Consider the following 26961-nt stretch of genomic DNA (forward strand, 5'->3'; position numbering starts at 1 on the left):
GAAACTGCCAATGTTTCAGGTACACAGATAGGTGCATTGGTCAAACCTTAAGCTAGTTTCCTCCTTATCGCCATTCCATTCACCATTGCATTTTCAGCATTAACTTTAATGGCATTTCATTAGAGTTCACAGGAGCCTTAATGTATTTTCCCTAAGTTTTCACTGTAATCTTCTGCAATAATAATATTTTTGTAATAAGATTAAAAGAAGGAGAGCCAGGACGCAATGCCAGTGCAAACCAAGAAATTATATTCCACTAGACCTTCAAAGGAACTGATAGGTCCTTGTTTTTCTGAGGCATGCTTTCAGTGCAATGGGAAGATGGACAATGGAAGGTAAATGGATAAAGGTAATTATTGCAGGAAAATAAAATATGAAAAGTAACTAAAAAAAGAAAGACATATGTCACCCTCCTTACAAAGCTGATGGAGAAAAACAGAAGAATAGAGAAAGAATTGTCAAATGGATGAAAATTTTTGTAGAAATATTTAATCCTCTATGTACATCTGTGTAAGCTTCTACATGATGTAATGTCAGTCTAAGGTCTAAACATTCTTGTCCCCTTCAGTGAATATATAGTACTCCAAGGAAAGCCATGAAACTTTTAGAACACCTTAAAGCAAAGCTCATCATATCCCTATTACTTTTATTAACCTTTTCTTCCTCATCATCTTCAAGTGGGGAATGCTTTAAAAACTATCCTCTGGATGGATGATGTCCCTGCAAGGCACCTTTGGACCTCTCCATGCAGTGAAGTTGTGATTCTTCAGCACTTTCTCAGCAGTCTACATCTTCCAAATGTGCCTGGAGCAGAGAAGGGAGAAAGAATATTTGATTGAACACTACTTGAAGAGAGAAAGCTAAAGGTCAAAGTAGAAAGATGAAGGTATTTTTTCTGGGGAAAATACCCATTTTTTCCTTGAGGAACTAATTCCCAAATTAGTATGATTAGCAATGCCAACCATGTTGCTACAGATCCTACTAAGACAAATCATTACAAAAGGTCTCCAGCCCTAATATTTTTATTTTTTAACATTAGATGTGACAGTCACTGTATGACTAGGTTTTTATCCCAGGTGCACTTCTGTCTATAGCAAGAAAGCTGCAATTCAGCTTGTAATAAATATAACCCACTATAGTCAGTGAATTTTGAAATTTTTACTTCAGATGTGATTTATAAAGATTAGATGCTTTACATCATAGTTCATAGAAACAATATAGAAAGGGCAATTATTAGAGCTAATTAAAAATTCACACATCTGGGAGTATGGAAAAACACTTCAAGATAACTATTTATCTACCCAAATTGATATCAGACACAGTGAGATTACAAGAAAGACAGATGGATGGTATGTTTCTGGGACGTATATGCTGCTAGCTGGTAAAATGGTAGATGTGTTTTGCTCATCTCTCCGTTTCTAGTTGGGAAAAAACAGCCCTCAGGTTCCAATATAGAATGACACAAAATGCAACTTGTGTAAATGTAATATGTTGGTGCAATTGAGAAGACCTCACATATGTTGAATTGACTACAACATGTCATCAGCCACTCGGGGCATTTGGTTAATGCATTTAATTTAGCACAGTAATTGCTGTATCAGACCAAACAAATTGCCATGCTATTTCTTATTCTGTGTGTAAGAGTGGTTATTTTCCTTTCTTTTACCATGCACAATTTACTATTTTTATTTCCTTCTTTGCTCTCTTATCTCTTCTTTATTTTAAGGAAGTTGTCTGTGACTCTAGTAAAAAAGCAGACTCTGACACGTTCAGACATAGGAAAGCACTTATTTCTGAATGTAATGTTTCTTAGGCTGATGAGATTGACTATTGTGGTCTGAGTAATCTGGGGTTTTCCCGCATAATTTGCTTCTTCACTTAACTTGCTTATTTATTAGGATCAAATCAGCAGATACATTTTCCTACCATATTAGTCAAGCCAAAAGAAATGCTCCAAAGTAACAACAATTTGCTTCATTAATATTTTTCCCATGAAAACGTGTCTGACATATTCATGAACAGCTGAAAGTACTGAGCAGTTCTGTAAGTGCTTCATAGGAAGGATGAACATGTCGAGTCACCTATTTGAGCTCCCTGGCTCATTTGTATATTATCCCTGGGAAGAACTATGAAAGTAAGCCATAGTATATTATGGGCTGAGCAAAGATGGAAAACAAGGAAGTTGCTATTCCAGAGCTGACAACTCAAGGGAAAAACAATACAAGTACCTGAATGGAAATAACAGAAAACAGCAGAATAAAATAGCATCGGAAGCTAATCCTAGGTATACTTAATGCGTTTCATATACATATGATATCTGCACAGGAACTATCTGCTTGCTTCTCTTTACCAGCAATGTAGGGAGATGCATGTAAACTTAAGCATGATATAAATCCATGACTCCTGTCTGACTTGACTACTGAGGGAGTCAGGACTAGTTCAGATGTACCTTCTATATAAGAAGCACTAACATTTGAGGAGGTGTATCCCACTCTAGCTGCCAAACTATTCCTATGTTTTCCATACAATTTTCAGCAGGGGAAAATTTTACAGAGAAGTTTTGGAGGAGGAGAAGGAAATAGTACTGTCGTTCATTATGGGTTTTTTCCTCCGTGTACCTTAGGAGAAAACACAAAAAAAATTGAACAAGGACATGACAGAAATTTACATCAAGTGTTAACTAATGCCGGAAATCAACATCTCACCAGCAAATACCAATGGAGTCAGGAGAACTTGTGAAGTGCTTTGAAGATCAAGAGAGTCATTGATTCAAAAGAAAAAGGGAAACCACTGAAATGATACATAGTCTCCTTGACACAGTCAAAGCAAGAATCTGTGGAAACTATCTTTACAGCATGAGAGGATAGATACAGAAGGGCAAATATGTATCTCTGAAGTGATTTATTATTAAGTGACATTAAAGATGCTGGAATTAATTTGGAATGAGGGTGTAATGAAATGTGTCTGGACAAAAGTTTTCACAGTGTGGAAGAATGAGAAAGAACACACCTTACATACCTTAAAGGAGCATCCACAAGCCCTAGCCATACCCCAGATGGCAGGACACAGAGAGAGGCCCAAGTGAAAAACAACACTGAATTATAGACTTTTTAGTAGGGCCTGTAGCAATAGGACAAGGGGGAATGGCTTTAAGCTGAAAGAGAATAGATTTACACCAGTGATTAGGAAGAAATTCTTTACTGTGAGGGGAGCAAGACACTGGCACAGGTTGCCCAGAGAAGCTGTGGGTGCCCCATCCCTGGACGTGTCCAAGGCCAGGCTGGATGGGGCTCTGAGCAACCCGGTCTAGTGGAAGGTCCCTGCCTGTGGCAGGATGGTTGGAAGGAGGTGATCTTTAAGGTCCCTTCCAACTCAAACCGTTCTGTGATTCTATGGTTCTGTGATATCAGTGACAAGCAGGACGATGTCACAGTGATGAAGAAAGAAAAAATGTGAATTGTTAAAGAGTTAGAACTTGGTTTCTACTCAGGCTGACCTTTAAATAGACTTGATGGCATCCACAAAGATGTAGTGTAATAGTTGAGATTTTTCTGTTGGTAGAAAAGGAGAGAAATCTGAAGGAGGGCTCTGTCTGTGAGTCATCTGCAAAGAAACAGTAGTTGGTTTTGCATGTGTTAGTCAGAGATGCAATATATAAGGAATGGAGAATGAGAAAAAGATTTAGTTTTCTAGGGATAATCAATGAAAAGAAACTATCAAAGGAAAGACTACAGGAACTATCAGAAATGTCAGAGGAAAATCCAGCAAGTGTTGACACCTTGCAAGCCAGGGGATGATGGGAATTTAAGAAGAGCATAGTTAGTTGATCATGTCGAAGACATCTGACTAGGTTGAGAGAACAGAGTACTGAGTATGAGATTTGGCTAAGAAGGGTGCATTTGAAATTTGACAAGAGTAATTTTGACTGAATGAAATTGGTCCATGCTGGGCTTGGGGAAGAAAAATTGAATGACAGGACACAGCATACATAGGAGTGAAATGCAAAGTGGAGCAGTAACTGGGAAAGGAAATGGGGACAAGGCTGATTTGTTTTGAATAGGAGACATTAACACAAGGTTCACAGGAAGAATAACAGAGAAGCTATCATTACCTTTGTTTCTCAAAGAGAAGACAGAAGGTTCTGTCCCTCTGCTCCCATCTGGTCCCTTACTATCAAATTTCTTTAGTAATAAACCTCATTTTTTTAGCCATGCTACTTTATCACACTAACAACATAACAAAGGGACATGCCACTATTCCACTGTCAGCTTTCCAGACCCCTCCTCCCGGAGATCTAGGCAGGGCAGTAGGGTACTGTTGCCCACAGATTGCCAGCTAGCACTCGCTGATAGTTAAATATGTCCCTCTTTTGGTGGTTATATGAATATAACCTGTCTGTCCCTCTCCTCCTCCAAGCCAGCAGTGCCTATCCCGGTCAGCAAGCTTCTGGCTCTCTAGCCACAGATGGTCTCTCTGGTAGCATAGTTACTGAGTCTGATTTTTATTGATCAGCAGCAGTCAAACCTCGCTGTGCACACAAGCTCAACAGCTGCTATTTCTTGAGCAGTTCATAATTCATGCTTTCTAACTTACTTTACCTATAGCACACTAACAGGTCTGCACTTAACTTCTGCTGAAGAGAGGGCAACGATATTGATGGCACTGGAAACCATGAAAGGCAGCCTTACATTGTGTGGGTGGAAAGGTGGAAGAGTCGTGCTGAGGTAAGACCAAGCGATGGTCAAAGCTGATTAATTCTGAAATAGCCTCTTGTATGTGATGAGAGGCCAGAAAGGAAACAACATGTGAAGACTGAGGTGAGAGCAGTGCTGAGGAGAAAGACTTGGGCGTGTTGGTGGATGAGAAGCTCAACATGGCCCTGCAGCTTACACTTGCAGCCCAGAAAGCCAACCGTACCCTGGGCTGCATCAAAAGAAGCGTGGCCACCACATGGAGGGAGATGATTCTCCCCCTCTACTCCACTCTCATGAGACCCCACCTGGAGTACTGTGTTCAGCTTTGGGGCCCCCAAGGAGGGGACATGGGCCTGTCAGAGCAGAGTTCAGAGGAGGGCCATGAAGATGATCAGAGGGCTGGGGCACCTCTCCTGTGAGGACAGGCTGAGAGAGCTGGGGTTATTCAGCCTGGAGAAGAGAAGGCTCCGGGGAGACCTTATAGCAGCCTGTCAGTGCCTAAAGGGGCCTGCAAGAGAGCTGGAGAGGGGCTTTTTACAAGAGTGTGTGGTGATAAAACAAGGGGGAATGGCTTTAAGCTGAAAGAGGATAGATTTACACCAGCGATTAGGAAGAAATTCTTTACTGTGAGGGTGATGAGATGCTGGCACAGGTTGCCCAGAGAAGCTGTGGATGCTCCATCCCTGGAAGTGTCCAAGGCCAGGCTGGATGGGGCTCTGAGCAACCTGGTCTAGTGGAAAGTGTCCTTGCCCATGGCAGGGGGTTGGAAGGAGGTGATCTTTATGGTCCCTTCCAACCCAAACCATTCTGTGATTCTGTGACTGAGTCACGTGAATGGCCCTTTGGCAAGATGCAGAGTTGTACCAAAGCTGAACGTTGAATGAAGAGCTGAATCAAGCAACACACAGCTAAGGCATGAGATGGGTCATCAGTATGAAAGTTAATGTTAGTGATGGTGCAGAGTAAAAGATTATGAAGGAAGGAAGAACAAGCTGTTCATGAAAATTAAGCAGGGATGTAGATGGGTATAACAAGGTAGAGAGCAAAAGACACCAAGTTACACAAGTGGAAACTAGGATCAGACATGGAGAAGGGTATAGGGGAGGAAACTTGGTGGCATAGATCTACTAATAATCTACATGCTTCAGCACTGCGTTTGAGATTTGGGGTTTGGATCCTATCAGTGCTAAAAGATCGTACTTTATATGATGACATTTTTTCTATTTATATGATTTCTGTTCTCCCTCCAGGATATCAAGAATTAACATAGTTTATTGTTTTCTGCCCTTCCACCATACACCAGCATGACTGTAAACCCACTCCCTCTTTTTTGTTAGGCTCTTTGTCTAGCTTTTCTTTTTTTTCCCCACCCCCACCCCCACCCCCCACCCCCACCCCTTTTTGCTTAAAGACAATATGTTTATTAAGTTTCTCTGTTGCTGTATTTGTTTCCATTTTATCTCTGAGATCATTCTCTGCCTAGGGTTAACCCTCAGTACCCTTAGTAGTGTCTGTTCTACCAAATTAAGTCTAAGTCTGTCGTAATTCAAGTGTGGCTGAAAATTGTTACCTTTCTGATGGCTGCTCAGACTCATTTTTGAAATGAACTGTAGTCCTGGTCCAACTCCTGGTGGATGGTTCACATCCCCCAAGCATGGTTACAGCTGGCACTAATTGGCACCCTCGTTCTCAATCTTAGTAGGCAGGTTAAGCACCAGATCGTGCAATGAATTATTTTCCCACTCCTGGGTGTGATCTACCTAGGTCAAAGTTGAAGCAGAATACAGAGGCAGGCAAGGAAAGCCCAAGTAATTGCTGCTTTTGCTGAACATTCTCTGTGACTCAGGTCACCAGGGCTTTTCAGATTTCATGATCTCCGAGGTTAATGTAAAACAAAGTCACTTATGAGATGTCCTTGAAAACTATTTCTAGGCCATTTTTATACCTCTGCAGTGACTGATAGTGATCTGAATGCTAACACAATAACAGTTTGGCAGAAACATTTTATTACCTTAATTGTGGATGAGAAGTAATTCTGCAAAAAGAAAGAGGGAACTTGTCATCCCACGCTTCAGTGGGATTCTCAAACATATTCAGATAGAAGCTGAGTGCTATGAATGTCAGATGGTGGGTCCCCCAGGCTCCCTGGCAACCTGCATGTGACTAAGAAAGAGGCAACAGCTTGCTTCAAGTATCCTTCATAGAGATGACATAGTTAGATAAACCCAACAGGGAGTATAGCACGTGGAGGGAGCAGTCTGGTAAGAGGAAACCATTCCCTGTGGGACTGGCTCCATATTGCCACATGAAATGTTCAAAACACTGCTAGCCAGGAAAGTTGAATTTATTGCTTAATGAGCAGAGGACCCGGAAAAGATCATTGACAACTGTAGTGTAAACACAGCCACTTAATAGGGTGTTACTAAATGCCAAGGGGAAATTAAAAAAATCTGTCCTACAAGCAGCACTTTCTACCGTATAGAATATGACTGGAATAAATACAGAACACAGAAAGCAGCTGTAGAGAACAGATGAGATATTAGATATGGTGGAAAGAAGAGAAGAACCTAAATCCAGAGGGCATTTTTTTAAACTGCCCTGAGTATGAGAGTCGTGAAACAGAAGTGATGAAGGAAGGCAAGTTAGCGTAACAGCAGCAGAGTGACAGAGGTAACACAAAATGACACTGTGACATTATTAAGAAGCTTAGCAACACACTCAACCTCCATCACAATGTCATCAGGACAGATGGGAACAATTGGCAAAGACAAGGCACAGCATGTCTGGAAAGCAGTAAGATCTTATAGAAGAAAAAAATAATATGAGCAGCTATGGAAAACACAAGAGAGTACTACAGATTTTTCTAGAGGTAGAAAAATAATTTACCCTCCCACCCTAAGTGTGTTTGTCACAACTGCCTGATGGATATGACATCATTTCCCACTTTGTCAAAGCTCTGCAAAGAATCAGGGCTTTCACAGAACTCGTTGCTAGCATTTATTATTCTTGTTAGTACCTGTGAGACCTATTGTGAAGGACTGCATCATGCTAGGCACTTACCTAAATCAGAATTAAAAAATGGTCCCTGAAAAATGAGCTTACAATGAAAATGTAGCATGAAACAAAACACTTGTTTGCAGATACAAGGCAGCACAATGAAAGAGACTTGTCTTCTAGGAATGTCAGCAAAGGTCATAAAGAAATGACAAAAAGAGGAAGCTAAAGCTATAGAGAGTAAGGAGATATGGCTATTTATTCATAAAGATCTCACTTTTAAAATTAATGGACAAAAAGACAGGACCTGGACAGCCATGGCATGGGTGAAGGACGTGACTGTAAGAAATAATAAACCTCAGATACGAAGTGGACTCTCTAGGAAAAAAATGCAAAATGTACAATTACATCTGTGGTATCTGATAGCACAATAGACAAGAGAAACATCTGAGACAGGGAAAGCACTAAGTAAAATAATTGTTGAGTAACAGAAAAAACACCAGTTCAACCAGAGCTGGTGTAAGCCAAGCAGGACACATGAGTGCTGTTCTTCCTACACCAGCAGTGTCTGTCAGGAAATCACCGAGCAATATCAACAAAACCTGAACCCTTGCATGCTGAGCTCCCACTGGAGGAGAAAGTTAATGTCCTCTAACCAACTGAGTTTCTGGAAAAAACTTCATAAAAATCTTCAGTTAGTAGGGCAGTGGGTGCAATAGGGTTGAAGAAGGAAATCTTTCGCTAGCCAATAATTAGAATTACATGGACTTTGGGAAGCCACCTTGTGGTTGGGAAGGGCTATCCACATATTTTTTTTCTTAGAAATTCATATTGTTTATTTCTGCCTCCGTGTTTTCGCACAAAGACACATTTTGAACATGAGTTAAGGGATATTTACAGAAAGGTAGAGAGCGGCAATACATAAAAAAGCAATGTGAGAAGCCGTATGTGGCACCAGGCCCTGCTGTTCAATTCCACGTGTGTTGGGTATTTGCTTGACCCTTCCCAGCTGTTGTGTACTTCCTGATCCCCCAGATGATATGAGCCCCTTGCCTGATCAGCTTCCAGATGCTATACTGTTCCCAATTCCTCCTGATCATGTCTCAACGCCAACTCAGTTCCAGCTGCCATAACTCTCATCCTTCCTCACTGAAGAGCTCCCTACCCAACAGTTCCCCCAAATGTCATAACCTGCCTGACCCTCCCCAGCTGTTGCAATCCTCCTGATCCCATACTGCAAAACCTCTTTGATTTGTCCCCTTCCCAGCTGCTCTGCCCATTACCAGTGAAGGCTGTGGTCCAGATCCTATCTCCTTGAAGTGTCCTACAAGTGCAAAAATTTACAATTGTAGCTCACGGATTCCTTGGTGAAACAGTTTTCTTTACAGGACATAATGTTTCAGCCAGATTTCAGACAAACCTTCCTGCTGTAGTAGGTTTACAGTGGTAAAAATCTGACTTAATGTTGTTTTGTCGGGCGTCTGGGATATTAAATAATTATATGCTGTGATACATGCTATATTGTATAACACAATATCAATATTTTATTGTAACAATTGCATATTATATAACTAATATTGAAAGTTAGTATTAGACAATTATATAGAATAAATACATAAATAAACAAGATATAATAATAAAATGCACAATATAACACAATATCTTTAGGGTTTTCTTTTATATATGGCAAGTGGAAGGATGCTGTACAGGAAACTGAAGCTCCCTTAATTGAGAGTTGACCCCAAAATACTGGCTTAATTTAATTACCCTCAGGCTTCTTTATCCCATTCTAACAGCACATTCCAAATCCTTCTTACCTTGCGTCCACTTCACATTGTAAAACCAATGCAAAGAAGCACTGGCATAAAAAGAATCCAGCAGTCCACAGAATTTAACATTTAGGTTCCGATTATATTCTTTTTTTTTGCATACAAATTATTACAAGTCAAGAGAAAAACATCACTGATTTTTCAAACAAAATTACTAAATACATTAGTATTTAAAATCATTATTTACATGATTTAGGTATCTGCGGAACATACGTAAAAACTTCACAAATCACAGTTTGATACTTTTTCACTTGAATTGTTTTCTCCAGAATTGCTAAAAGGCTCATTGTACATCATTTGTTATAGTCTTCTCTTAAAATGTTCAGTTATCTATTTAGACGGAGATGGGGAAAAGCCAAAACAAGATTAAATGTATGGCTCACCACTCCTCTAACTCTAATAATTCTATACTGAGTATATGGAGAAAGTATCTGCTCTTCAATATTGATCTGTCAGCCATACCCAAAGTCAAAATGCACAGTCAAGATAATAAGGTCTTCAGGTTTTCAGTACTGGGACTACTCCATCTCCACCCACAATTTCCCTGTTACTGTTATACACTGTTAAATAGACTGTTAAAGGTGCTTCAATAGTTTTATTAGCTGTCCTACCATATATCCTCTCATTCCACATCCATCTTGACCACATGCATTGGCTAAGTAAGCCCTAGCACCACCTATGGCTGATCCCCAGCTGGGTATGTGACAATTCACTGGAATGTATGAGCCACAAGTAGCAGCTATAGGTATCAGGAACACCTGTTTAGACAAAGAAATAGTGAATCAGTCCAGTCTTACAAGACTGCCTATGCCATCATCTAGACTTTATATAGATCAGAGATTTGGCTACATGGAGTCAACTAAGAAACATGTCTGAAATCATCATCACTTTAGGCAGCTCTAGATATGAGGAACTTCTAGATCTGAAAAACTGATTTTCTGTGATACAGGGAAAATACAGCAACATATATTTTAGTGTTTTGAACAGATTTTTGTTTGTTTTATTTTTGAAAGGCACAGATAGCAATCCCTATAAGTGGCAAAGGACCATTATGTCTTCTTTTAAAGAAGACAATGTAATCCGGAAACCATGTAGTTCTTCCTGCCTAAATGCCCCTCTGTGCATCCTGGCAACAAATAATAAACTTACCTTGGAAGGACCCCCTTTTATTTCAAAAATTTCTCCTAATTTCACATATTAGCAAAACTGTGTTGTTAATCTCATAGAGGACATTTCTGAAGTTGTTCCATTTCTGTTCAGTCATCAGAACAATAAAGGTAAGAAAAGAAAACAAGAAACTGGAAAATAAAAAATGACAGCAAAACATTTTAAGTGAGACAGACTTAGGGTTTCTTACAAATTGAAAAATTACATTGTTGCCCTATACATCTGAATTTGCAGCAAACTACAAAATAACTTGATCAAGCTTTTTGTGTTTTTGGTTTTTTTACTAACATGCTCTAACATTGTTACTAACATATTACTAACATGAAATAAATTACATTCATGATCTAACAGAGTGAGAGAGATAATGAAGGCAGCAATGCCTCAGTGTCAATTCAGAGAGGCAACTGTGGGGAAATGTGGAAAACAGCTAATATTTCCCTTTCGTTCAAAACTACTCAGACACTTGTCATCTATGTCCAAATTCAAATACAATGTTTTCTACCTTGTTCCCCAATAAGAACAAGGGCTAGACATTAAACTGTTTCATTTAGTCTGTAGGTAGGGTAGCCTTTGAGACCACTGCATAAAGATACAATTTCCAGTAGAAGTTCTTCTCAGAGGAAAAAGGCTGACAAGGACAATGAAGAGCAGGCAAAAAGGTGAGGGTGGAGATGCTATAGGTGCTCCTCACAGCTGGTAGGTTAAATGACTGATACAGACTTGGCAGATTCTATTAGCAGCCGTCCTGTGGATGGCATTTTTATAGATATGGGAATCTGAGAAGTCCAGTTCAAAAATTTAGAGTGTGTGTAGAAAAATTACACAGGAGTCAAAAATTAAGAAACCTCCCATTCTCCTTTAGCATTTCTGTCTGTATCTGTGTGTGTGCAAGAGAGAAAAAGAGAGATCTCAAGTAAATCATATCTCCATGACTCAGTTTCCCATTCATAAAAAAAAGAAACAATTGGGTAGTTTGTCTTCCTTTCACAACATGTATGATTCCTGATGTACAAATATTTGTCAATGCCCTCCTTAGTGCATTTGTTCTGCATAAAACTGAAAACAATTTTTCATTTCATTAACAGTGTTTTTTCTGTGGCATTAAGCACTCCATCAATTTTAATCTCAGTTCCTATGTTTGAGTTACTGCTGAATACTTCTTTTCTGGCAAAGCACAAGACCTTTCATTCCTGTCTTTTCCCATTCCCTACGTGTAGACAAGTTACATTAAGTCCCCTGGGATCAGAAGAGACCAGAAAGCCAGGCTGATTTGTCAGGCCCCAAGGCTTGGCCTCAGGCACAAGCATGTACAGTCTGAGAGCTTCATTCTCATCTTCAGCACATATGTAACCTCTGTTCTCGTTAATGGAAGTGATGCGCATACACCGAAAGACCAGATATTTTGTTGTTCCTTCATTAAAGAATACCATAAATATAGACCAAAATTATCCAACCAGACTAGAAAATCTCTGTCCAGTGCGTGTTTTGCAGAGGAGCAACCTGGGAGCTGACTTTTGAAATGAGAACTATGATGTGTCCTTTAACTGAAATATGCTAGATATACACTAGTAATGAAAACTTCTTCCGAATCCCTGAGCAGTGGACTATTCAAAGATAACCACAAGAGACAGGCATGGTAGGTGTAGCTGATGTTGACACAGTGAAGTTGTTCAGTGCAAGAGAGAGAAGGAAGTACAATTGTTTACATCTCAAGAGGAATCACTCTGAACTGGATTCAGCTCCCTTATGCTCGAGGATACATTGTCTGCAAAGGAGATGCGGTCTGCAATTTTGTACACCCAGGAGAGGCTACCTTAAGACAGCTAGTTTGCCATCAAAGGGGAAGAGTAAAACAAATTAATATAAGCTACCCAAAGTCACGTTCAAAACCTGATCCACAATCTTTAAAATCACTGCAATTCCTTTTAAATCAAATCCCTGATGTCTCATTGAACAACTACCTATATGCCATTTCTGTAAACTTTAATGAAAGGCCTAAATTTATGTTCAAAAAATATTCACAACCAGGACATCGGGAGTGTTACAGGCTCCATTCAACTCGTCCTTAACACTTTGTTTTGTTTCACATTCTTCTTTCCCCGTTTTAAAGCAGCCTAGCTCCATACTTCCTCGTTTAGTTGTGCAGACCAAGGTGAGGAAGACGGGCAGACCAGCAGAAACGACCCCCGTGCACAGGCTGTCAGTGAAATGAGACTGAGCTGGGCTGGAGAGTGCTATTCCACAGCGTAACTTAGGTTGTAGTAGTTCATCATGAACAAAACTGGCCGTTTCCAATTCACGAGCCTGCCTGATGGCTGTACCTGCCTGGGCTGCCATCCTAAGATGACTGGAACGGTGACTGGCTGTGCTGGTGAGTCATTAAAGATGGGATAAATGGGAGCTGATCAGGAAGGCAGCTCCACTGAAATGAGGACTGTTGGCTTGGATCACGCATTTACTGCTAGTGATGAAAGGGAGGGAGGGGTACAGAAGCCTGTGATTTGACTGAAAGATGAGATGAGATTTTCTAAAGAGTATAATTCCATTTGAAACAGGATTCCGTGGTTTTATAAGTTCTTGGATATCAAAATAAAAAAAAAATAATTGCCTTATTATTTAACTGACACCGTTTAAATAATTTAAATCACATACAGAGACAATGAGGCAGACAGAAGTGCTATATTTATATACAGAAGACCCTAAACTCCATGAGAGTTTCATCAGTATCTAACAAAGTGTTGCAGAAGAAAAATCCAGCATTTTCTGGCAACCAGTCCATAGAGATAAGCTACAAAAGCTATTTCATTGCCCCTTCAAGGTTCAGGAAGAAAGTAGTATGCCAAAGGAAAGGGTAGTTATATATGGGTTTAGAAATATTATTGTTGTTGTTTTTGTTGTCGTCATCATTGTCACTGCTGTTGTTATTATAATTTAGATTTTTCCTGCATAGTGAACCCCCCACCACATTTGGATGATTAGACCACGTTTGGCCTGCACTCCACCGGTTAGAAAAGCCTTCCTCCTTTGTATATTCAGAACAAGTTTCATGAGAAGTATCTCAGAAACATCTGCCTTCATTATAATTATATTTCTATTTCAGCTGCACCAAGCTATTTACAGATGAGCCTGTTCATAAAGAGCTTTATAATTAAGCAAACAGAAATATCTTTTTATAGGATGCAGATCTAGGGGTGATAATCACACACAAAATACACAGACACAGTTGCAAATAGAGTGTTTAATGCTAGTTATATAGTTAGTGATGTGCTCAATAAAGCCTGACATGTCTTTGTTCCTAAATGTAAGAAAATATGGTCTTTCCTACACAATTGTGTAAACTGCCTTTTTCATATACAAAAGGCCATATATTTTGCGGGGGCTATTGCTTGAAAGCCATCATGAAAACAAGCCCTCATGTCTCCAGTGCAACATGATTTCCAAGCTCTTGGGTGAAAAATGGAGCTGACAGCACTATATATGAGTTTCGGAAGTGTAACATCTTCCTTATGTATGAGGTGTGACCTGACACTTCCACTGATGGACACCAAAAGACAGAGAATTGAAATGAGAAAGTATTGGCAGAAGGAAAAACAGACAATCTATTATTTAGTGAAATTACTGTCTAAGGTCTTTTCACAGTGTATGTGCTCCAGAAATCCAACCTTACCCCTTCTGAAGAACATCTTTGTCACTTACTTCTCTCCAGATTGCAAACTTGATCTTTTGCAGCACTTTCTTAGAATTTTTATAACCAATTGTAGCCCAAGTGGGTTTGTAAACTGAACTGCTGTGATACACTATATGAAGCCCAAGTGTGAGCAACATGCCAAAGAAAACCACACAAAGATTAAATTAAACTGTACATGACACCTCATTTTTCAAAAACAAGGTTTTGTTTGTAGGAATGTCTATGGTGGGTTGCTTTTTCTTTTCCTTCATATTTAAAGCAGCCAAAATAGATGTCTGAAAGAAGACAGCAGAGAGCAGGCCCCTAGATATAATGTTAAAAAAAAAAAAAAACAACCAACAACTATGAACAGAAGTGACGTAGAGTAGTAACATCTTTGCTAAAATGTTTGCTAAAATCATGTGGAAACACTTTCATACATTACTTGTAAACTAAATAGGTCCAATTTGGTTTAGAAGTTTCTATTAATTTATGTTATTTTTATATCCTTGAACAGTTTATAAATATTCTGGTGAGATATTCCTGGAAGGATTTGAAAGGGAACTACGTGGAAGATTTCAGTATTTGTCAAGATCCTTTAATATGAGCTCTTACAAGGTTTATTCATGCTTTCTACTTCAGGTTGGTTTTACACATTCAACGTGGGTGCTTTGCCTCCCTGCAGGACCTTTCCTTTGTGCGTTGACTATACAGAGTGCCTCTGGAGGCAGAGCTACAAGTGGGCAATGTAAACACTCTCATTCAACTGCACCACCTCCAAAGCAGTTTCTTCATTGCTAAACCACTGATTTCAGAAAGTGTTAAGTAGTCCTTATGATCATGTTAGATAAACAGTCCTAAACTCAATTATGGGATTACAAACACGTTCTGATGCCTGATTTGTACTGCTGTTTAACTTGAAAAGGTCTTGCGGTAAACATCCAAAAATGACTTCATTCCATTCCTTGAAACCAAAGATTTGACAGCAGTTAAGCACTGGGTAAGGTGTGATCTTCCCTTCTTTTCCCCATCATGCCAGTCAGTATTTTATTCTCATTTCTCCAGGCTTCTCCATCTGTATCCACCCATTGCCTCTTGCCTTGTATTTCAATTGCAAGCTCTTGGGGACAGATATATCCCTATTCTCTCAGTGCAGTGAAGCATAATGGAGTCAAGAACTGTCAGTGTTAGGTGTCACAACAATACAAATAACAAACAGGGCAATATTTCTTCATCCACAGAACTGCACAGAGCAAGAGACTCAAATAGAGAAAAGTATTATGTAAAACAAGAATATTGTTTCTCTATTATGTTTTCATGCATTAAAAGCAAGCATGTCCTTTCAGTATCAAATCAAATAGTTTCTGGTTTAAATTAGGGGGGTGGGGGTGGGCAGGGGAAGTAAGTATGTCTCAATGAGGATACAAGACGTAGATTGTCTACAATGTGGACAGTAGAATCTCAGAGAAAATAATACTTGAATGGATCGGTGCTATTAAAAATGTGATAGAGACCATATCTCAGATAAGACCCGTCAAGAACCATACAATCTCCTGATGACCAACACGAACAATCCCCACAGCCTGGCTGAGTGTGTGACACTTAGTTAAGATGTGGGAATGCGTGAAATCTGGCAGCCCTGAAATCTCAAGTCTCACACACAGAAAACAAAAAGCATCACTGCTGTCTGTTCCAGGTTCATTCCAGTTGTAGCTTCCTAGCACCATTGTCCCTGCCAGACAGACCCCAAATGAACTGATACTTCTAAAATTAGAGCTGCATTTCATTAACTATTTAGTCTGCAGCTTGTGAGGCTAAGAACATGGTCCTATGTTTTGTGTGAAATTCCCAACTGGATAAAGTGTGAAAAAAGAAATGTTAAAGAAGAAATTAAAATTGAACTTATTGACGGTTTCCATCATCCCTCTCCCTCCCCCAGTATGAAGTTGGAAGCAATGTAAATGCAGAACATCTGATTCTTGAAGTCTTCACTCCCAGAGGTGCTGGTTCTGGGTTAAGCACTCACTTTCTGGCGCACTCCAAGCTTGCTATCAACTGACATTATTGCACTGTTCCAGACCAAATCCAACTCCACAGAAGAATTTTAAATGCTAGAAATGGGGGAATTGTAACAGAGGAGCCTTCTATCTGTTCTTTTAGATTGTGGCTGACAGCTGAATTTACATAACTGCTGGTGAGCATCACTTAATGCTGACTACTGGATAGCCTTTCCAGCTGAACAAGTAATATACATAGCTGTGTCCACATCAGGTAGGCTAAAGATTTCAACATAACCACAAAGTTGTAAATGAAGACCTGTCGCTATTAACCCTGAAATGCTGGTAGAGTGTGTGGGAGACCCAAGTGTTGATATGCTAAGTCAGTCAGTGCTGTCCCAGGGCCAGCAACAGGGCAGAAGGTTTTACGTGTTGTCATATTCTCACGTGTCAAATCATCCACTCTATGTTGTCCTTATGATGTGGTCAGAGCCTTATTATAGAACTCTTTGATGCAGTTCAGTGCAGTCTGGATGAAAGAATAACTCGTAGTAGACAAATATAAAGCCTCTTAACTAGGGTTGTGATGTGTTCTGTGTGGGATATGTTTCATCAGCATATTCACAGCATGCGTCTCTAACAGATCCAAGTTTGATTCTCAAGGTGTGAAAGTGTCAAGCTATCATCAAGTCCAATTTTCCCATGCATCAAGTTTCTCATGCTTATCAGCAGAGGAGAACCATAAAGCTCCTCCGAATGGGTATCTCCAACTCTGACCGCAAAAACAAAAAGGATGAGAGTTGTAACTGCCTGTATGAGCCTTCTTCTCAGCCAAACAAAAGGTTTTTACTTCCTTCTTCATGCAAGAAGAACCTGGCAATGCAGCATCGCTCCTGATTTCTTGTCAGTATCAAAAGGAAAGGGATACAGTCTTCTCATCTCTCTTGAAATGAAGGAAATCCTTATGACAGAGAAAAAAGAATGGAAGGAATTAGCTTGGAAATGCACGCTGTTAACAGTCTGTCATCCACATTATTAGTGTGTCGCGTGTGGTCTCCAATATCTGGAGCTGTGGGACTAACAGCAATATTGCAAAAATAATAATGTTTATCATATCTAACCCATGGAATGTTGTGAAGACAGTTTTTAAACTATCCTCACCAGAGAAAAATGAGCTAATTAAGGCTTCAGCAGCAGACTTGGAGAAGGTGAGAAGTAGGGAGAGTCAGAATCTGAGAATGAAAGATAGCCAAGTCAAAATAACTCTTAAAACCAAATTTGGCTTATGAGCTGTCAAAACTGTGTTGCCATTGGCTAAGATAAAATATGAGTTATCAAAATACATTGCTCTCTATCGAAGGAAACTTAATTTAAAAGGCAGGAGAGAGGAAGGAAAAAAAGGGCAGAAAGATTGCCATCTTGAAAGTGAAGGGTGAACTCTGAAGGGAAGCCCGTCAGGATTCTGTACTACTTTTAAATCTAGGCCCTGCAAAGGTCCAGCATTCAGACCATGAGGTAAACAATGGTCTCTTGAGACACAGCTTAAGGTGAGGGAGATTAAACAAATAAGAACAGGTCTTATTATGCACGTATACTACAACTGAACTGACATTTTCTTTACTTTTTGTTAATGTCTTCCTAACTTTTACTGAAGAGCTTAACCCATTGCCTGGCTAGAATAAACTTATACTGCTTTCATTCTTAAGTGTGTTTGATTTAACAGGCCAGCCCACGTAAAACTGAAAAATAGGGTACATAATAATAAATGAATCACTGCAGGCGATATTCAGTTAAGCTGAGATGGCCACAGAATAGGTGAGTACAGCAGGAGGCAAGGGAGTGATGCTTTGTTGGTTAAAATGCCGCTTCCTCTCTGACATTTGGAGCTCCAGGTTTGGGGAGCGACTATGCAGGGATCAGACTGCAGGGAGGCAATACGCCTGCTCCTATACAGCCCAGCTCCCTCGCACCACCGCCCCAGCTCCCTTTCCTGGCAGCACCACAGCATGACCCCAGTCAGTCCCCCACAACATTTGCTCTATACCATGGTCAGAAATCTGGAGAGACAGTTCACTTCCCCCCATGGCCAGACAGACTCAGCCCCTAGTGAACCCCACACGTGCTCATGAGTCAGGGGCAGCCAGAACCCCAGTGACATCAAGACAGAGCAAGCTGTAAGCTTAGAGGACAAGGAAGAAATTGCTGCAAGCTGGACAAAAAAGCTTTCCTGGACTGCATTAGCCAGTATCCTTTGTGAAACAATTGATTAATAACAGCTGCATCTGTACTGTAGAAAATAAAATCCTATTTTATCTATATGTATTTGTTTTAAAAGAGCAGAAGGCTATTCAAAGCCGAGTCAATAGTGGCATTACTGGAACTCATTTGGAATGGACAATGTTTGGCCTATTGTGTTAAATTCCTGAGGGTTTGCCTATTTTTGTATCAGATTACAGCTTTATTAGGTACAACTGTTTTTACATTGCATTTTTGTGATTAATGATGCTAAAAGGATTTTGGCATTTCAAATGTTGTACACAAACCTAATGGGCAAAATCTTCTGTAAACTTCTTCTAAGCTTTTGGCAAACTTTCCTCAGGAGCAAATATTAACTCCAGATAGTGTTTATTAGCTTTTATAAAATAATCACTGTAATAGTGGCATGTAATTACTGGAGGTAAGAGAACATCCAGGCCAAGAATTAATCAAGTTTGAGCTCCTTAATAGAAACAGGTCAGGAGCAATTTATTTCTTGCCCAGTTTGTGTTTAAAATAATATAATTTTCCTCTGATTTTGTGTCATATTCCAAGAGTGATTTCATATACAACATTCCCTGAATAAACTGTATTCTTAACTAGAGACAGGTCTGAACAGCAAAGTTCAGGACTCACTTTATACTCTGACAAAGTATGGAAGCGTTTGGACTTTAAGCTTTAATTTGCACATTACATGGGGTAGAACAAGCAAAACATTCAGATCTTAATGCAGCCCCACAGCCTTTTTAACCCACTGCCCAAAGTCTGAATGTTTCTGTAGATAGGTTTTTATTTGAGGGTGTCCTGTCAGCATCAGACAAATGGGAACCAAATACTGTTCTTCAAAGAGATCAGAGTCAGTAATGCCAGACTCATTAAGCTCTTTTAAATGGTACCTTTCATGTAATAGTCATAACAGCCTCTTGCAATTGCCCTCTAGAAAGTCAGTGGAGCCTTCCTATTGAACCTCTGTGTGCCAGGTAACTCCTTGAGCAGAAACAATGCAGAAACAGTCTTTTGACAAGAGACGTGAGGAATGGCTAAAGCACCAATATAAACTTATCTGTATGTCATGAATACAGACATATCTAAAAAAACACCAGATTAAAAAAAATCTGGAAGTGACACCAAAAAGAGGACTTAACCCAAGTTAAGTCCAGTCTAAGGACCACTATATAGCCTCACAGCTTGGGATACTAAGTAAGGTAGATTTATCTCTTAGGGTTGATGTTACATCAGGCACCTTTGATTCCCACTCTGTGTACAGTGAAGCTGTTGGTCACACATTTTCTTTGAAGTTAAAGCCATAGTATAGGATGCACATCAGAGGAAGTGATCTTTCAGGCATATCAAGCTGCATCAAGGCATCCAAGTACAGTTTCAACACAGGAGGTGAGTTATACACATTAGCTCACCTGGTATCTCTGCAAAATCAAACATGCCCAGGACCTTTAGCACTGAGGACAGAAAACTTGGAATGGTCTGTGTCCATATTCAGCTCTTACCCTCCAAAGCAAGGTGGTTGCATCTAAAATGCTCTCTGGATAAAGTCAGCTCCCCATTCCTGTCTGGAAATTGTCTGGGAGAGTGCCAGTTAACTCCGGCAAATACCATGACTGTGACCAGCCTAAGAATTTGGCAGCATGGATAACTGAATTTTCTGGTACCTGGTTTTGTATTCTGAAACTGTTTAATTTTCTAGGAAACAGAGACTAAGAGGCTTCATGTACACTAGGTTACAGAAGCTTTCTTTGGTCAGTCTGTTTTGGGGAACAAAGACATCCTTAGTCACAGGCCAGTCCTAGAATCTGACACTTTTTGGTTTGGGAGAGAGACTTGCCATGGGACTTTTAAGGCAAGGGTCTGATCACCAGCAGTTTGAAGTGGTCTGACCGGATAAGCAGGAATCAAAAGCACAATATCCACACTGCAGAAATCCATCCACTTTCTAGTGCTAGAATTCATATTTCTATGCAAAAAAGCTCGTCCACTCTCCTTTTATAATCTGTTGAACATCAGCCATCAATCATATTTAATGTATATAAACACCTCTGCACAAAATCTTAGGGGACTCTAATTCAAATAAAACCATTAACTATAAGCTTTGAAACTCCTTTATTTTTAATCATAAAATTTGTCTTTAGATTTGTCCTGATCAAATCAACGTTATTTCAATGTTATTGTTTTCCTAACCCTAACCTTCTAGCGTATACTGTGAAATCATAATACTGTACAGAGGAACACTGTAAATGGATAATGACTCACAGTTGTGATGCATTACATCATGGAAAGCAGCATTTCCCACTTCTCACTACTGGAGCTTCACTTAGAAAACCTGCCATTTCTGTGCCTCACGGGGCTCCCCAGCTCCATGGGTGTCAGAGCCTTCTATTTATCTAAATCACTTCTGCTATCAGCTGTGGAAAAGGTAGTATTAAAACTAAATATGTAAGCCTGTCCATACCTGGACCTCATCCAGCTCCATGCAGACCCATGCAGGTGTCTCTGAATGCTGATCTCCAGGGCTCCAAGGGAACACAGAGCAGAAAATCCCATGTTGACCCTGTCCAAAGCCAGCACAGGCTGCAGATTAGTTGATTTGCATGGGCTGTATATCTAATGATTGCCCTGCAAGATACACCTCACTGGATAAATTATAATGATAATTTTAATAATCTTTTAGATTGGATGGTCACTTTGGAGGACTAAACGTGGACACCTAACTGCTATTCAAAAGCATATTTGAGAACCTACTGCTTACATAGAAAAGGGAAAAGAGTGGAATAAGTCCCAGGAGATATTTTTCAGTCTGATTCATGACAATATACACCTCTGTCTTTTTAACTTGATTCAATATCCTAATATAAAACACAGTACAGTGTCCACAGATTGATTCAGAGTCTGTTGTTTCGTATTTACAGCTCAGTTTCCCCCCAGCCAGAAGAACTGTGGAGTTACCAAACCAAGCTGACTCCTGTGCTGGAAATAAAAAACCAATGGATATGAGATGAACCTAGTTTTGGTTGAGTGTTCTGGTGCAACCAATTTTTTTTACAGAGACCCTAGAACTAGAATGAGGAAAGACAGCAAAACTCCCAAAGCTGTTGAGTGGCATTTACAAAAGTCCACAATAACTCAATTGTTTTCAGCGTTCCACAGAAAAATCTTTAACAGGCCTGTGAAGAAACAAAAGGAGTTTTCTTACTCCTCTTCACAAATTGGCTAACCACAGTTACAGCTTAAGTAAAGAATTTACCTTCAGGTAAGGATCTCTGCAAGAGAAATGAAAAATGCAAGAGAGAAAGGACCCTTCCCTCTGCAGCTGGCCATGTCGGGTACCAGGACCGCAGCAAATGGCAGAGATCCCGAGTCCTCGCTTTGCCACATATATCATCGTTCAAAGCAAAAAAATCATATTCATACCAAATTATGGTCCTAGCAAGAATGAATGCTGTAGATTTTCATTGCCATGCATTTTTATATTACGTATATAAAAATACAGTGCTCACTAAAGCTAAAATTTGTCTCTAGAAAATCCACGTAATCCTGTGTTTGACAGGATATAACAAATATCATTCACAAATAAAAAAGAGCTGAGACATGCATAGAAAGTGCAAAGGAGACAATGATAAAGTGAGGTATTAACTTGAACAGGCATTCATCGAAAATTACAGGTTTCATCCATTTCTGGTCACTTATTGTAGGCTTGTGAGAAAAAATACCTTTCAGAATGAAAATACATGTCTCAGAAGTAAACATGGCTTTCTGGCTGGGACAGGCTGCACAGAAGGCACAGAGAAGTAACTCAGAAATACACATAGGATAATACAAAGTTTGTTTCACATCTACAGGCATGATCCATGGGGAATGAGAAGGCATCCGTTCAACCTGGGACCATCCCTGAGACCATTTTTGGGGGATCCTAGAAAAGAGGATATACCTGCTGGCATATGTACCTCTGCACCTTCACCACGGGCAGTAAATTATGGGAAGAAAAAAAAATAATAATCTAATTTGATTTCCAGGACCTAAGGATTCTGATCTGGACCTGCAGAGGCACAGTAAGAGTCTTGAGTGTGATCTCCGTAGTATCACGCCGAGCAGGCTTGCACACCAAGGTACACGCACATCAAAGCCACACTTCTGGGATTGTGCCAGTTCATTTTTACCAGTCGGGCAGCACTTTCACGTGCTGCCTTTGCAGCGATGGTGTCAGATACATATGTTTCAGATGTACAGTGAAGCACGGGATGAAAGTCTGGCTATAATTTCATACCCACTCATCCAGAAGCATATCGTTATGCCAGTGTGACGCTTACTCCAGCAAACAAATGGTGTTTACAAAATCTTTCTCTAAATGTGTATTATCTACATGGCACTGAAAGTTTTACTGATGTCTAAGAATCAAAGTCCTTGCCACAAAAGGTTCATAATCTGAATGAAAAACATGGGCTCAAGATAGGTTACGTGATGTAAGAAGTAAGACAGTAAGCAAAAAAATTTAGCACACAGCCTTTCAGGCTTGGCACTTTTTAGAGAATGATAAAAATCAAGATTTCCTGAAGAAAAAGAGGCACAAATCCTACCTATTAAAGCCACAATAGGAAAGCAGTTTGAAATCTTCCCTGTTTCTCAGTTATGGTTTTTTGGGTCTATTTTCATCCACTTTTTGCAGAGCTTTCAGCCTGTGACTGAACTGAAACCAGCCAATCTCTCTTTCTGGTTCGTGTATATTAGCTCAGTGCTGTTAGGCTTGTTTCTCCAAAACAGCAGGGTGCTGGGATTTTTTAAAGGTTTCCACAGAAATTAAGAGGAGAGGGATATAATACCTTCAACTCAAATTTATTTCTTTTAATTCATTTTATATGCACTGGGGGCCTAAATAACTCAAGAGTAATTACTGAAAAGTAGCCTATTGTGTGACTTGCACCCCTTTGTGAGCAACTATTGCCTTAACTCCAGATGCAGAGTATTTTGTAACATGACTACGCTCCATATTCCCTTTGTGGGGCATACAGACAAGCAGTGGATCCATTTTTCACTTGCATGCCAGAATAGCTAACCATATGTGTACAGTTACCCATGTATATAAAGGCCAGCAATCAATTACTACTACTAGAAGTTAGTGCAAATCAGAGGACAGACATAACACCTCACAACTGTCTCTCTAAATAGCAGTGCCCCCTAAGCCTGCCTCTATAACAGATTAAAGTTACTGCTGATAAGACAATGTAGTCCTTAATATTTTGACTAGTAAGTGCCAACCTCTGGAAATGTGGTTTCGAGTAACAATAGCAATGACAAACAAGAAATTTTGAGCATTCATTCAAGTTGCTGGTCTCTGTCCAAATTGTTACCACTCATAGTGTGGCTTGAAAACTTTAGTACGCACATTCGTTTGAACAGAGTTTGCTTTGTACAGGGCAAACAAGGCATCTCACACAAAAAAATTCTGTCAGCTGCACAATATACAGTCATATTGTTATTACAGGTCTCCAGGGCCTGTGTGAAATACAAATGAATGTGCAAGTGTTATCAGAATGAAAGGGCAGAAATGAGGAAAATCTGGAATAAACTAGCCACATTTCACTGAGCTAGATAACTACATCTTTCCTCTCCTCATTTTTCCTCTCCATTACAAGCATCTGGCAAAAAAATGAATAAGGTGTGTGGGGAGAGGAGTCATGTCTGAAACTTTTTTCTTTGCTTCAATAAGCTGGAAATCTTAGGATCACTAACAGCTGAGGTTTTTTCCTCCTCAGCCCAAAGAAAGGGGGCTGGGCTTTTTCCTCATTAGCATGAAGATTTTTATTTTTTTCATATAGAGACTGGCACTTCTTTCTCCTAGAAATTTCTTTGAACAGAAAACATTTGCAATGAAATTAGATTTTAGACAAAAGCATTAAACTAGTACTATTCCTGGGTTGGTTTATGTTTAGATTTTCCATGCACGCATTAGGAAAATGTAATTCTGAATCTACATTGCATTGTGAAATGTAGATGGACACACAGCTGGCTGAACACACTACACTGTAACATAGCTTTCAAATTATATTTTCTTAATGAATACATTCAACTATACACAAAAGACATCAGTATTACACAACCTATCACTCAAAAAATAGCAAACCACATAAAGTATTGTCCATGAAACCTTATCATCTTCCTTTGGGAATATACATCATGAGGTGGTACAAGACGGTATAACTGCACCACCTCCTATTTTTGCACAGCACCTTGACTCATTCTTCTCATTCTCTTTGACTTCTTCACTCACTATGTGATGGCACGAAGTCACGTGCTAAGTGTAGGATTATTTAATTTCCTTCTGGGCGTTTTGTCCAGCTAGTCACCACAATAACTGAGTTATTCCCAAACATGAGTGACTATATCTAGTCTGACACCTCTAGGGCATTAGATCTTGTTGTTGTTGGGTTTATTTTGTTGTTGTTGTTAATCCACAAGTTAGGAATAAATGAGATATTAAAGATAAAATTTTCTTTTTAGAAGAGTTTGCTAACTGAAGATCCTAGATTGAGACATTTAGAACCAGTTGTCTCAGAATAATTTATGTTTTAGAGATCTTTGTGCATTCAAACACAGCAACAATTAGTATTATTTGTGTCTGTTAGCAGTCGGCATTCTTGTAAACCTGTAACAGCATCATATATTAAGCTCCCTGTAAATTAGGAAGGCACAGTTAGTGGCCAAGAGTAAAACTGTAGCTTTAAATAATGTTTTCTTAGTCACAAAAGAACTCTGTGGGGAACTGTAGTCACAGAGTAAAATTGCATGACACTGCACCTCTTGAGCCAGAAAGGTGTTCATCTTTCCTGCAGCTCCCATGCTCTTTGTCCATGCACACCTGTAGGACGAGGTTCTTCAGAGAATGTTCTTTAACACCCTTCAAGAAAGTTCATACCCTGTCTGGTGCACTAAATAAAACACTGATTCTGAAGCAAAAATGAAAGAAAAAAATTACATACTTGCTTAAATAAAGAGCAGAGGTGACGGTGTTTTTAAAATAAAAGATACAAATATTCTGTAATTAAACATGGTCTATCATACCTTTTCAATTTTGGGGAAAAAAATCCACTGGTATGGAGGCATGTTGCATCTGTAAACATTTCTTTTATAATATTCTGAAACTGTAATATTTTTGAAGACTAGAACCAAAATTTCTATTGGAAAATTTTAAGCTTTGTAAGAGACAGACCACTGGTTTCTAGTTAGCTGTGTTACAGGCTGTCATAATTTACAAATAGAAAGAGATTGAATTAAAGTTACGTAGAAAAAAACTTAAAAATGGTATTTTCTTCCTTTTTCAACCTTCTATTCATTATGCTAAAATTCTTCCTCTCTCTCCCATGCTCCACAGATAAAATTACAACCAATACTACTGTCATACAGAACTGAACTGGTTACCAGTGTGGTCTTTGGCGAATCCACAGTACCAACTTCATTCATTTAGGCCAAAGAGGCAACCGAGCATTACAGTTAAAAAAATATTTTCTATTTAAATGTTATACACATTGTACAAGGGCATTGCAGAGCAAAGAAATATGTATTTTCAGCAAAACTGAGCTAGGATCAAACTTTTGGAGGAAAATGTCTCATTTCTCTCATATAATCACAGAATCATTTAGGTCAGAAAAAACCTTAAAGTTCATAGAGTTCAACCATAAACCTAACACTGTCAAGTCCACCACTAAACCATGCTCCTAAGCACCATCACTCTTGTTCTGTCCAGCCACTGAACCCTGGGTCATTCTTGCAGTCTTCTTGTACCTGTGGTTCCTGCAACAGCACTGAGGTTTTTTTCTGGGGAAAAGAAAGGTAGCTGGACATGCCTGACATGTCCTATGTGCTGGATTTTATTTCCTTTTAGAGAAGGGACATATAGGTCTTGCTGATGTGTATAGTCCAGGTTCACTTGGAGCAAGTACGTCTACATTACATCATTCTGTTTAAGAACGGCTATTGGTGTCTCACTGTGATGCTGATGTTTCCCTTTTCTAAGCACTAATGTCTTAGGGCTTTATAGGTCATCTTCCTAGTGAATAAGAATTAAAAAGTCAGGGACAGTCTGGGAATATTCTAGTTTACATATTTACTTCCATACGTGCACAAACACTGAAAAAGTAAAGGCCGAATGGAATATAGGTACTGCATATCTCTTGCTTCAGAATTCTTTGTCCAATACAAAAGCCTGGCTGGCAGCAAGCAACTTTGTCCGAAACCTTTAGGGCATCAGAGCGGCATAAAGCAAATGCCTCTCTCCTGTAAGCCCCTCCAACAGAGTATCATGTGTTATGCATTTCTTCTCGAGACTGAACATTTGCTCGAACACAGAGAAA

The 26961-nt window shown here is 39.5% G+C and overlaps 1 long non-coding RNA gene across 2 annotated transcripts in view; it reads right to left on the reverse strand.

The window, feature by feature from the left end:
* Nucleotides 1-455: 455 nt before the first annotated feature.
* LOC130151915 (uncharacterized) overlaps nucleotides 456-26961 on the reverse strand; it is a 46823-nt gene continuing 20317 nt past the window's right edge. The window contains exons 3-4 of one of the 2 annotated variants that reach the window (XR_008822800.1): nucleotides 21069-21167; nucleotides 456-804 (exon numbers count right to left, since the gene is read on the reverse strand). This is a non-coding gene — a long non-coding RNA (uncharacterized LOC130151915). The remainder of the gene's footprint in view (nucleotides 805-21068; nucleotides 21168-26961) is intronic. The other variant, XR_008822799.1, reaches the window with a different exon arrangement.

The sequence above is a fragment of the Falco biarmicus genome, chromosome 6, assembly GCF_023638135.1.
Source record: "Falco biarmicus isolate bFalBia1 chromosome 6, bFalBia1.pri, whole genome shotgun sequence".
Taxonomy (NCBI): domain Eukaryota; kingdom Metazoa; phylum Chordata; class Aves; order Falconiformes; family Falconidae; genus Falco; species Falco biarmicus.